This window comes from Phyllobates terribilis, unplaced genomic scaffold (assembly GCF_046119375.1).
Source record: "Phyllobates terribilis strain yellow unplaced genomic scaffold, ASM4611937v1 Scaffold_11__3_contigs__length_659146591, whole genome shotgun sequence".
Taxonomy (NCBI): domain Eukaryota; kingdom Metazoa; phylum Chordata; class Amphibia; order Anura; family Dendrobatidae; genus Phyllobates; species Phyllobates terribilis.
In genome coordinates, this window is record NW_027362771.1 from 422775082 (window position 1) to 422789139 (window position 14058).

Consider the following 14058-nt stretch of genomic DNA (forward strand, 5'->3'; position numbering starts at 1 on the left):
CTCCCCCTCCTTTTACTCCTCCACCTCTTTTCTTTTCGCATGACTATATGTACTTGTCACTTTTCCATGTGTTAGTTGTGTCTTCTGAGCATTTTGTCAGCTTTTGGACACCTTTTGAAGTGTTTTCTATGTGTTTTCTATGTGTTTCTATGTGTTTTTGTTTGCCTGCCATTGGTTTTAACGGTGTTCGAAGGTGTTCGACGAACAGTTCGACGAACAGTTCGGCGAACATACGGGTGTTCGACGAACCAAACCGATCTCGAACACTACGGGGGTGGCTCAACACTAGTCGGGATGATGGTGGGGATGGGATGATACAAACAAGGTGGATGAGTGCCACCTGGCATTGTAACCAGACCTAGTGACCAACTGTGGAGACTTCACCACAAAACTTGGATGTGGTGATGCATCACTGCCATTCAAAACATTGACAGAGTGGGAAGTGAAAAACTTGTACTATCACTGTCCATAATGGATAATACATGTCAGTGATGCACACCATTTTCAAGGTAAATGCCAAGTTTAGGGAATAGATGACATTCTTTAGAGCATGAGAGCACCGAGCTGGCAGCCCTTTTTTTTGCAAGCAATAATGGTGACTGGGTATTTTCTTGTTAGACTGAGAGCACTCCATCACGACTAGTGTTGAGCGATACCTTCCGATATCAGGAAATATCGTATCGGATTGGATCGGACCGATACTCAAAAAGTATCGGATATCGCCGATTCCGATACCGGAAACCAATGCAAGTCAATGGGACAGAAATATCGGAATGAAAATAAACCCTTTCTTTCCTTGCAGGTTAATTCTACATGAAGTAAAACAACTAAGAATAATGTAGAATGTATTATGCAAAAAGCCGGCAATTCATCAGCGCATACACCGGTACCCGACAATTTACAACAGAAAGAATAGAGCTTCACACATAGATTAGATAGATAGAAACATGTCAGTCACATATATATGAAGTACAGTGACAGTGTTGCTTAATGTACTTGTCATTTAGTGCAAAGGATTTAGTAAAAAAAATATTAGTGTTTTCATGCACCGTCTCTTTAAAAAAGCCGGCCGGCAATTCAGCAGCGGTACCCGACAATTTATAACAGAAAGAATAGAGCTTCACACATAGATTAGATAGATAGAAACATGTCAGTCACATATATATGAAGTACAGTGACAGTGTTGCTTACTGTACTTGTCATTTAGTGTAAAGGATTTATTTAAAAAAATAATAGTGTTTTCATGCACTGTCTCTTTAAAAAAGCCGGCCGGCAATTCAGCATCTGTACCCGACAATTTAGAATAGAAGGAATAGAGAATCATACATAGATTAGATAGATAGAAACATGTCAGTCACATATATATGAAGTACAGTGACAGTGTTGCTTATTGTACTTGTCATTTAGTGTTAAAATAAAGGATCGATTTAAAAAAAAATTGGCGTGGGGTTCCCCTTAATTTTAGTCTCTAGCGGAGGTTAAGCAGACAGCTGGGGCAGATGTTTGAAGCCTGGGAAGGGGGTAATACCCACGGAGCTTCCCAGGCTGCTAATATCAGCCCCCAGAGGAATAATTAGCCTTTACTAGCTATTAAAATGGGGGACCCCCCCAAAAAAATGACGTGGGGTTCCCCCTAATTTAATAGCTAGCAAAGGCTAGGCAGACAGCTGGGGGCTGATATTAATAGCCCAGGAAGGGTGCCATGAATATTGGCCCCCTCCCAGGCTAGAAACACCAGCCGTCAGCCGCCCCAGAAATGACGCATCCACAGGATGCGCCAACTCTGGCACTTAGCCTCGCTCTTCCCACTGCCCTGTAGCGGTGGCAGTGGGGTAATAGGGTTGGGGTTGATGTCAGCTTATAATACCAGCTGACATCAAGCCCAGGTTAGTAATGGAGAGGCGTCTATAAGACACCCCCATTACTAACCCCATAGTCAAAGTTAAAAAAAAAAACACAAACACCCAGAATAAAGTCCTTTAATTGAAATAAACACACAATTCTTTATTGTTCTAAATTAAACCATACTTACCATCACGCCCATTCCAGCTGAAGCCAATGATCTCCTGCAATAAAAGAAAAATAATAAAGCAACCTCATCCTTACCTTTCCATGGTTCCCACGATGGCTCCAGCTCTGCTACATCGAGATGACAGGCTGGACCGCAGGAGAAAGCTGCCTTCCAGCCTGTCATCCCGCAGACACTGAGAAGCGCAGGCATGCTTGCGGTCCTCAGTGTCTCTCTGTGACGGCATTCAGATGAGCCGACAATGAACTCGGCTCACCTCATGCACGTCACTGACAGCGTGGGAGAATTCTCCTGCACTCAGCGCTTCAGCGTGAGAATTTTCCCACGCTGTCAGTGACGTGCATGAGGTGAGGTCATGTCCAATGAACTCAGCTCACCTCATGCACGTCACTGACAGCGTGGGAGAATTCTCACGCTGAAGTGCTGAGTGCAGGAGAATTTTCCCACGCTGTCAGTGACGTGCATGAGGTGAGCCGAGTTCATTGGACATGACCTCACCTCATGCACGTCACTGACAGCGTGGGAAAATTCTCCTGCACTCAGCGCTTCAGCGTGAGAATTTTCCCACGCTGTCAGTGACGTGCATGAGGTGAGCTGAGTTCATTGGACATGAACTCGGCTCATCTGGATGACGTCACAGAGAGACACTGAGGAGCGCAAGCATGCCTGCGCTTCTCAGTGTCTGCGGGATGACAGGCTGGATGGCAGCGTTCTGCTGCGGTCCAGCCTGTCATCTCGATGTAGCAGAGCTGAAGCTGTCGTGGGATCCATGGGAAGGTAAGGATGAGGTTGGTTTATTATTTTTCTTTTATTGCAGGAGATCGTTGGCTTCAGCTGGAATGGGCGTGATGGTAGGTATGGTTTAATTTAGAACAATAAAGAATTTTGTGTTTATTTCAATTAAAGGACTTTATTCTGGGTGTTGTGTTTTTTTTAAATACTTTACTAGAAATTCATGGTGGTCATGTCTAATATTGGCGTGACCCCATGAATTTCGGGCTTAGGGACAGCTGATAATGCCAAGCTGGCCTTAACCCCTTTATTACCCAGTGAGCCACCGCACCAGGGCCCTGGATGAGTTGGGTACAGCGCCAGAAGATGGCGCTTCTATGAACGTGCCATTTTCCGGGGCGGCTGCGGACTGCAATTTGCAGCGGGTGGGGCCCAGAAAGCTTGGGCCTCCCTGCGCTGCGGATTCCAGCCCCCAGTTGCCTAGTTGTACCTGGCTGGACACAAAAATAGGGCGAAGCTCCACGTATTTTTTTTTTTAATTATTTCATGAAATTCATGAAATAATTAAGAAAAAAAGGGCTTCCCTATATTGTTGTGTCCGGCCAGGTACAAATAGGCAGCTGGTGGTTGGGGGCAGTCCGTTCCTGCCTGCTGTACCTGGCTGGACACAAATATAGTGCGAAGCCCCACGTCAATTTTTTTTTAATTATTTCATGAATTTCCTGAAATAATTAAAAAAAAATTGACGTGGGGCTTCGCACTATATTTGTGTCCAGCCAGGTACAGCAGGCAGGAACGGGCTGCCCCCAACCACCAGCTGCCTATTTGTACCTGGCCGGACACAAAAATATCGGGAAGCCCTTTTTTAAAAAAAATATTTAATGAAATAATTAAAAAAATAAATAAGTGGGGCTTCTCCCTATTTTTGTGTCCAGCCAGGTACAACTAGGCAGCTGGGGGATGGAATCTGCAGCGCAGGGAGACTCAAGCTTTCTGGGCCTCCCCCCCACTGCAAACTGCAGTCCGCAGCCACCCCAGAAAATGGCGCGTTCATAGAAGCTGGATGCTGTACCTGGCTGGCATACAAAAATATGGCAAAGCCCACGTCAAAATTTTTGGGAAAAATTAATTAAAAAATAAATAATAATTTAGGGACTGCATCTTTATTAACTCCTCAAATGTCATTTAGTGTTAAAATAAAGGATTTATTTAAAAAAAAAATTGGCGTGGGATGCCCCATAATTTTTTGTCTCTAGCGGAGGTTAAGCAGACGGCTGGGGCAGATGTTTGAAGCCTGGGAAGGGGGTAATACCCACGGAGCTTCCCAGACTACTAATATCAGCCCCCAGCTGAATACCTAGCCTTTACTAGCTATTAAAATGGGGGACCCCCCCAAAAAAATGACGTTGGGTCCCCCCTATTTTAATAGCTAGCAAAGGCTAGGCAGACAGCTGGGGGCTGATATTAATAGCCCAGGAAGGGTGCCATGAATATTGGCCCCCTCCCAGGCTAGAAAAACCAGCCGTCAGCCGCCCCAGAAATGGCGCATCCATAGGATGCGCCAATTCTGGCACGTAGCCTCGCTCTTCCACGCTGCCCTGGTGCGGTGGCAGGGGGTAATGGGGCTGGGGTTCATGTCAGCGCCAGCTGCCATGAAGCCCAGGTTAGTAATGATGGGCGTCTATAAGACACCCCCATTACTAACCTACAAAGTGTTAAAAAGAAAACACACACTACACCCAGAAAAAAATAATTTATTTGAAATAAAACACACCATTTTATTTAATTCTTAGTTTACTAAAAAAAAATAGTTACCTGTCCACGTTCCTGCGCTGATCTCCCATGCACAGCTGTCACATCTGGAGATGGTGACAGCTGTGCATGGCTGCTGTAAGCTCACACTGCCGGGAACACGTCCGCTCCCGGCAGCGTGAGCCACTGACTGAGGTCACCGGAGTGCATTCAGGCAGCGCAGCTCCGGAGACCTCCTTTACGGCACTGCTGTACCGTGGGAATTTCTCACGATACAGCAGGGCCGTAAAGGAGCTGACCGGAGCAGCGCTGCCTGAACTCCGGCGAACCCGCTTATGCAATGACGGGGCTGCTTTACGGCCCCATCATTCTAGCGGCGGCAGCGGTTCAGAGCGGTCACATTCTATGTGGCTGCTCTAAACTGGAGATCATCGTGGGACACTCGTGGACTACTACGGAGGGGTAAGGATAAGGTTGTGGTTTATTATTTTATATTTTATTACAGGAGATCGATGGCTTCGGGGAATTAGGTGTCTAGGTGAGTATAGGTGTAGTTTTTTATTTTTTACTTTATTTTAGGTGGCGATCGGCGGGGACAGGTAATGTATGAACTAATTTATTGTAGGTAACCACTGGCCACCAATGACATGTATTTAAAATTTATTGGGGACACAGTAGGGCAATTTAAATATCAGGATCAGGCTGATGGGAACTACTGCTCCCATCGAGCTGATCCTGCTGGCACGAGTGGACGGGGGACAGACATAGGCCGATGGGAGTAGTAGTTTCACATCAGCCTATGTCTGCCTGCACGCACACACCCCCAGACATCGCACAGACACCGCACACACCCGCAGACATCGCACAGACACCGCACAGACACCGCACAGACACCGCACACACCCGCAGACACCGCACAGACACCGCACAGACACCGCACAGACACCGCACAGACACCCACACACACCAATCATGACCGGTCTGGGAGGTGAGGCTGACCTGTGCGGCCGTGGGAAAGTTCATGTGAGTTCATGCAATGCAGTCAAGCATGAACTCACATGAACCCTCTGAGGGCACCGCGGCGACTTCAAATGAACAGCTGATCGGCATCACCTGATACCTCAGCTGTTCATTTGAAATAACCGGCGTGAAAGCGCAGCACAGAACGGGAAAGCCGGCGGTGAAGTCTTTTCACTGCCGGCTTCCCCGCCCAGGTTCTTCGCTCCCCGCTCCTTGGTGCTGCGCTCCCCGCCCGGTCCTAACTTACGATCGGGATTGGAGGTGGCAAGGGGAGCGGAGGATCGGGGTGGGAGGCTGCGGGGAAGCAGTATGGGGCTGTGTGATTGTTTAAAAGCCGGCGGCTTTTTACCGCGCGCCGGCTTTTAAACAATCAGGAGAATTCTCCCACGCTGGGATGGGATTCTGATGACAGGCTGGATCTCAGCTGAGCGCTGCCATCCAGCTTGTCATCCTTCAGAGACACTGCAGAGCGCAGGCATTATGGGAACTTCCGATTCCGGTATTCGATATTGTAAAAGTATCGGAATTAAGTATCGGAATTCCGATACCGCGAATATCGGCCGATACCCGATATTTCAGTATCGGAATGCTCGACACTAATCACGACCCAAAATATTAATGGTGTTAAATAGTTTGCAAAACTCCTGCTGCAGGCAGTGTTTACAATCTGTGAGTCTTGATGTTCTAATTTTTTTTTTGCACATTAAGCTTAAAGAAGCACTCCTCCCATCAAAGTTTTTTCCTCTTAATATAGTGCAGTCATCATATTATATAGCACTGTGTACTAGCAATTGCTCATTTTAAGTAATCTATTAAACTGTGTATTATACCGACCCAATATTATTAAACGATCACATCATTATATATATATTTTATAAAGAAAAACTTTTATTGATAAAATGCACAAAAGATTTATAAAAACACAAAAAAAAATCTAAGATGTTGCCTTGAAGTACCAAGAATAACTTTTAGAGCTTAAAGGAAGTATTTCACAGAATAGTAAGAGAAGCCTGTTGTATATTACACGATCATTATGCTAAATGAAAGGTTTTACAGATCCCCTTGGCTCCCCATAGACGTGAAGCAGTGTTCGGAGTTAGCATCTTCACAGCATGTTATGCACTTTGAACTTCGTATTTTACAGCCATTAAATTTCAACATAAGGTGGAAACCCTCACAAACAATCCCTTAAGGCCTAATTATCCTGCATGTTTTTCTAAACATTATCAGTATACCTTCTCCTTTCTCCGTATAGCTGCCATTAACTCCCCTGCTTGGCCAGATACATTCTCCGATTGGTTGCATAAAGATTAGCTGCACAGCTTGGGGAAATCTGTCAAGAAACAACTAGTTGAGGAAAACTCTTGTTTCTGGAATTTTCATGCAAGGCACAGAGGAAGAAATTTACTCCGTCTTTTGAGATGCAGTTTATAATCCTTTCACTGACTTCTAGGCACGCTTTCATATCATTCAGCATAAGAGCCTTTGAATTCACAATGAAATGTGGCTCTATTTTCCTTCAAGAAAAAAGCAAAATGTGCTACATTAAAAAAGGAATGTGTAAAACAGACAACTGTGGTTGTAAAAAACTGTATTTTCTTCATTGGACATAAATAGTATTACATTTTATTGACTAATGCAACCAAGACCGGGTTGAAAAAACTGTTTTAGAATCCTATGAAGCAGACACAACATTATGCTTATACTGTATGTTCCCAGTTTAGTGGCATTTTGCAGGTTGAATATAAAACTATTGTAATAAAATAAATATGTTATTATATTGGATTACTTATTCTATACTTATCCTTTGATTCATTATATGTTTTATTCCAGAGCTGCATTCACAACACTGCCGACTTCAGAGTTGCAGATGTAGCATTTCTTATCATGAGAAAGAATCATCAAGCCCGATTCATCAAGTTCATCGTTGTTCACATCAGTTTTGATAAAGGGGCGTGATGAAGTCAAATGCTCCTGATTCATGAAAAGGTTCATGTGTTTTTATGAATCTGGAGCCTCTGATGAGTGGTGTGCACCTCTGTACACTACACTAGAAATCTATCTCCAGTCAAGTACTGGAGTGAGATTTCTGTCATAGGGAATGTACCAGCTCGTCATGATTAGATGAACTATGCCCCCATTCAGTTCTGCCCATTTTGTCAGCGCTGAGAGAAACTTGGTGAAAAAGCCAAACGTCACAACATTTTAGCACAACTCTGAGTTGCACCTAAATTTTACCACTTTTCAAAACTTTTACTCCAGAATTCTGGTGTGAAAGTGTTCATGAATCGGGCCTTACATCCAGATACAGAAAATTGTGACTTGACACCTAACTATACAAGTTCAACGGCTTTTGTTGTGTCACGTGTTAACTTTGTACATTGTGATATCTTTTTTGTGTGTTCATTTTAGAAATCTGTACAATCTTTCAAAATTCCCTACTGACTACAAAAGGGCCATTCATTTAAGGTGTTCTCAAAGGTTCAGCTGAATTTCTGCAGTCATTTTATATGACTGAAGATTGGTAAATCCTGCAATGTTGCTATGTGCACACAAGACTATATTCCTATGATCAGCTTTTGGTGAGTTTTGATGTTGCAGATTTGTAACTACATAATACTGTGTTATTTCAATATGTAGTATAAAGGATCAGATAATGACAGATTCAAGTCCCCTAAGAAGACTATAAAATAAAGTAAAATATAAAAAAAAGGTTTAGAAAATATCTAAAAAAAATGTAACTGTTCAAATCATGCCCCTTTTCTCTCATTCAAAATAAAGAAGTTAAAAAAAAAAAGAATAAGTAAACAGATTTGTTACTGCCCCGGCTCATAGAGGTCCGAACTATCAAAATAGAAAATGTATTAACTCAAATAGTAAGCACTATAACGAGAAAAAAATTAAAGGAAAAATCAAGAAAAAGCAGTACTCTAACAGCAAGGATAGCCAATGACAAGGCAAGAAAAAGAATAAAAACAGTAAAAACATTTAAAAAGTCAAAATTGACTAGTACCAGGGATGCACTCTCTCCTGCTCTGCATCACAATGCTGTGTCCACCAACATTCTCAGGTAGATCCACTAATTGTTAAATGCTTGAAATTTTAGTAATAGCATATATACAAAGTAATTCTATAAAATTTTACTAAAATATAATGTGTTTCCCCAAAAATAAGCCATAGCCAGATTTTACAGGATTTTTGGAGCATGCTTGAAAAATAAGCTCTAATTACAGTCTAGACCAGTATTTGGGGGCCACAAAATGGTTAATTGCCCAGGGTTCCCACTAGTGATGAGCGGACATGCTCGCCACTGCTCGGTACTCGCCCGAGCATCACGGTGCTCAACAAGCTCGGTGCTCTGCGAGTATTTCTGGGTTGCTCGGGTGGGAACTCGGGTCCCCTCCCTGCATGTTTGGTGCTCTTTAGAGAGCCAATGAACATGCAGGGATTGCCTGCCACGCACTGTAGTGCTGTAGCCGTGTTGGTTATGGGCATTACAGTGATTGGCTGGCCGCACAACATCATCAGGTCTATATAAGACCTGGCGCCGCTATGCTCATCACAGTCTACCCCGGAATCAGGCAGAGTAGGGAGAGCTGCTGCTGCATCAGGGAGAGACTTGCTTGTTTATAGTTAGTATAAGTATTCCACAACATATACACACGTGGTCAAAATTGTTAGTACCCCTCATTTAATGAAAGAAAAACCCACAATGGTCACAAAAATAACTTGAATCTGACAAAATTAATAATAAATTAAAAATCTATGAAAACGAACAAATGAAAGTCAGACATTGCTTTTCAACCCTGCTTCCACAGAATTTAAAAAAAAATTAAACTCATGAAATAGGCCTGGACAGAAATGATGGTACCCTTAACTTAATATTTTGCTGAACATTCTTGGGTGTTTTTAGCTGTGTGTTTTGTGTCATTATCCTGTTGCAAGACAGTTGACCTGCGACTGAGACCAAGCTTTCTGACACTGGGCAGCACATTTCTCTCTAGAATCCCTTGATAGTCTTGAGATTTAATTGTACCCTGCACAGATTCAAGACACCCTGTGCCAGATGCAGCAAAGCGGCCCCAGAACATAACAGAGCCTCCTCCATGTTTCACAGTAGGGACAGTGTTCTTTTCTTGATATGCTTCATTTTTCCATCTGTGAACATAGAGCTGATGTGCCTTGCCAAAACCTTCCATTTCTGTCTCATCTGTCCATAGGACATTCTCCCAGAAGCTTTGTGGCTTGTCAATATGTAGTTTGGCAAATTCCAGTCTTGCTTTTTTTTTTTTTTCAACAATGTTGTTCTCCTTTGTCGTCTCCCATGAAGTCCACTTTGGATCAAACAACGACAGATGGTGTGATCTGACACTGATGTTCCTTGAGCTTGAAGTTCACCTATAATCTCTTTAGAAGTTTTCATAAGCTCTTTTGTTACCATTTGTATTATCCGTCTCTTTGATTTGTCAACAATTTACATGCACCGGCCACGTCCAGGGAGGTTGGCTACAGTCCCATGGATCTTAAATTTCTGAATAATATGTGCAACTGTAGTCACAGGAACATCAAGCTGCATGGAGATGGTCTTATAACCTTTACCTTTAACATGCTTGTCTATAATTTTCTTTCTAATCTCTTGAGACAACTTCTTTCCTTTACTTCCTCTGGTCCATGTTGAGTGTGGTACACACCATGTCACCAAACAGCACAGTGAGTATCTGTAGCCCTATATACAGGCCCACTGACTGATTACAAGATTGTAGACACCTGTGATGCTAATTAGTGGACACAACTTGATTTAACATGTCCCTTTTGTCACATTATTTTCAGGGGTACCATCACTTCTGTCCAGGCCTATTTCATGAGTTTAATTTTTAAAAAAATTCTGTGGAAGCAGGGTTGAAAAGCAATGTCTGACTTTCATTTGTTCATTTTCATAGATTTTTCATTTATTATTACTTTTGTCAGATTCAAGTTATATCTGTGACCATTGTAGGTTTTTCTTTCATTAAACGAGGGGTACCAACAATTACAATTTTGACCACGTGAGTACATATAATTCCATCTGAACTAACAGTCCTTTTGAGGGCTAATCCAGCTGCATATATTCACTGGTATTAGCAGGAGTTAGGCAGGCAGGTTATGTGGCAGACTGCAGTTCATATAGTGGAAGAGGGTCCATTGAATGTCCTGTTAGTATAAGTATTCCACAACATATACACTGGTCAAAAAAAAAGGGAACACTCAAATAACACATCCTAGATCTGAATGAATGAAATATTCTCATTGAATACTTTGTTCTGTACAAAGTTGAATGTGCTGGCAACAAAATCACACAAAAATCATCAATGGAAATCAAATTTATTAACCAATGGAGGCCTGGATTTGGAGTCACCCCCAAAATTAAAGTGGAAAAACTCACTACAGGCTGATCCAACTTTGATGTAATGTCCTTAAAACAAGTCAAAATGAGGCTCAGTATTGTGTGTGGTCTCCACATGCCTGTATGACCTCCCTACAATGCCTGGGAATGCTCCTGATGAGGTTGCGGATGGTCTCCTGTGGGATCTCTTCCCAGACCTGGACTAAAGCATCCACCAACTCATGGACAGTCTGTGGTGCAACATGACGTTGGTGGATGGAGCGAGACATGCTGTCCCAGTTGTGCTCAATCGGATTCAGGTCTGGGGAACGGGTGGGCCAGTCCATAGATTCAATGCCTTCATCTTGCAGGAACTGCTGACACACTCCAGCCACATGTGGTCTGGCATGGTCCTGCATTAGTGTAAAAAAATACTTTTTTCCGTATATTTTTCTCTATCGAGGATGTCTCAAAGTATCAATATCAAGATATTCTTATAAATTTTTTTTATCTATTTATTCTCGGGTTGTCCATTAAAAAGAATGATTGCAGAAGGTAAATACAATAATTAGTTACAAAGTGATTGTCCATTTGTCCCTAATTAGCTTAATTGTTGAGATTCACCCATCTTTCCATGGGATCCTGGATGGTAGATTGCCTCTGCCTGCGTCCAGCACATGTGTCAAGATGACACCATGTGTCCGGGTCTCTCCTTGGGCCTACATCAGCAGCTGATTTACACACAGACCCTCGTCCTGTGTCCTGTGGAATGGCAAGAACCCCCCCAGTCTCTAATATGGGCTTTTATAGCACCTGTTATTCCACATATGGTAGTGAACTAAAAATATACACACAAATAGCGCATGTCATCTAGAAACCCTAGCACGAGCCTGATGCAATATTATGCAATGTATGGTACATAATTCAGAATTCAGAATAAAATTAATATCCATAATTAATATTTAACAATTCCCCCTTTTTGAGGATAACAGACATCAACTGAAATCCTCAAAGTAGATCGGTTCATCATTAGGATAACAGGATCATTTTTTTTTCTTCTTCCTTGGCAATATCATTTAATGTCCATAATATTAATAATAATAATAATAGTAATAATAATATCAATATCGGATTATTGTTATATGTATTCAATAGCATAATTATGCAAATTCATGTTATGGTAAGCCGTGACTAATATTCATTTAACATGTATAATTTTACTTCCCTAAATATAAATCGAAGTAATCACGGGTCCAATCGTCATCATCTGATGTCATCGGGTCTTCGTCTCGTCTCCTTCTTGCTTCTTTTAAAACACAGTCTTTAGATGAAAACTCCTTTGAAATAAATTCTAGCGTGTAGATATTGTACTCATTATTGTTCAGTCTTTAAACTGTACTCTTTATTAGAAAGATCATGTGTGTCAATTGTTAAGAAAACAAAGTCCATGGATGAAAAGTATCTTTAATATTCATCAGTGTCACCTGGACTTAAGTTGCATTGTCTTTGGATAGTTGTCTTTGGATAGTTCTGGAATCTTCCGTGTCATCCGCACTGGTCTCGTGTCACTTTTGGAACAGATGTGATGTCTTTGGTCAGCAAAGCAAGGGTTAACTTGACACTTCCCTGCTTTATATAGCACCATAACCAGTACGCAGTCCTTAATGTACAGGTTACATATGTCAGGCTGGCAGAATCCTGACAATCCTTTATTATTCACCAGCTTTCATTGAAGCGTTGTAGGTGATAGGAAACCACTGGAACGTGATGAAACTTGAACACAACCCAGTTCACATAGGATCATCATCCTCTACGATCGTGGTTATCAGTGGTGTGAATGCATTGTAATTGACACAGTCTATTATAACACTCAGTATTCACAACATCTTTACCTTCTGAGATTTCCGGATATCAGTTGCTTCTTCTTGTAACTTTTGAGAATCTCTTTGATTTATAAATATGAAAAGTCTTTATTAAGATAGAATTCGTAATTGCGATGTCTTGATTGAAGTCTTCATTCCCTAATCTGATACCAAATCTGAAAATTTTTCTAACCTATAATATCACAGCGTACCATAGGAATCAATAATAATTCATGTAATTATTATCAAAATATTAAAATAAATTGTGTTTGGAATAATAAACAATAACAGATAGTAATTCATTATTAATCAAGTTCTTCATATGATAGAATATTTTTATGTCATAGGTGTAATTACCTTTTCCAACCCATAGGTGTCAGTGTGTTTTGAAACAACAAGTGTTTATCTTTATTAAACCAATAATACCAAAAAATGTATACTCATGAACCAAAATGAATAAATACATGAATGAATGAATGAATGAATGAATGCAAGAATGACTTGTTGTGTTTCTTCTTATATTCGAACCATATCATTATAGTTAATGAAGCAATATTCTTGTACTAGACATTACTTTATTAAATATTAATGTGTTTTCTCAATTGAGATATTGAACTGAAATTAAATAAAAAAATGAGAATTAAAAATGAAAAATGGAAAAATAAGAAGACAGTAAGAATAAAATTAAAAAATGAAAAATAAAATTAAGAATTAAAATAAAAATAAGGCCTTTATATGTTAATGACAAATGCAGAGTAATTAGATTCTCCATAAAAATACTCTTATATTTCCATTATCTGGATGATTTCATATTTGTCATAACCTTGTATTACCAAAAATTATTAAATTATGCAACTTTGCATGTAATACCCTTCTTAATTATACCATTGTACCTTATCAATATTTCTTCTTCATTAAAAAGGTGTGAAAAATAAGTATTGATCAAAAGTTATTATGTAATCAGGAACAAAAACACATTTTCCCCCTTAATACTAAAAAATATTATTTTCTAAAATAATTTATGTATATATCAGATCCAAATTAAAAATAATTATTCTTCTAAATTTCATACCAATGTGTAGCATATATTTGTCTGAAGAGACAAATATAGTAAACTAGTAAACTACAGGCCTGCTTTTTAAAAACGTGGCTCTCTGTCAGAAGTATCACATATAACTGCTGTTCAAATCCAGCCATTTGTAGTGAACGTGGAAAATATTGTACTCCATTTACAGTTTGTAGCAGTGTGTCAGAGTACATAATTTTACAGCTCCATTTGCTTGTTCGCGGAATACAGCCAG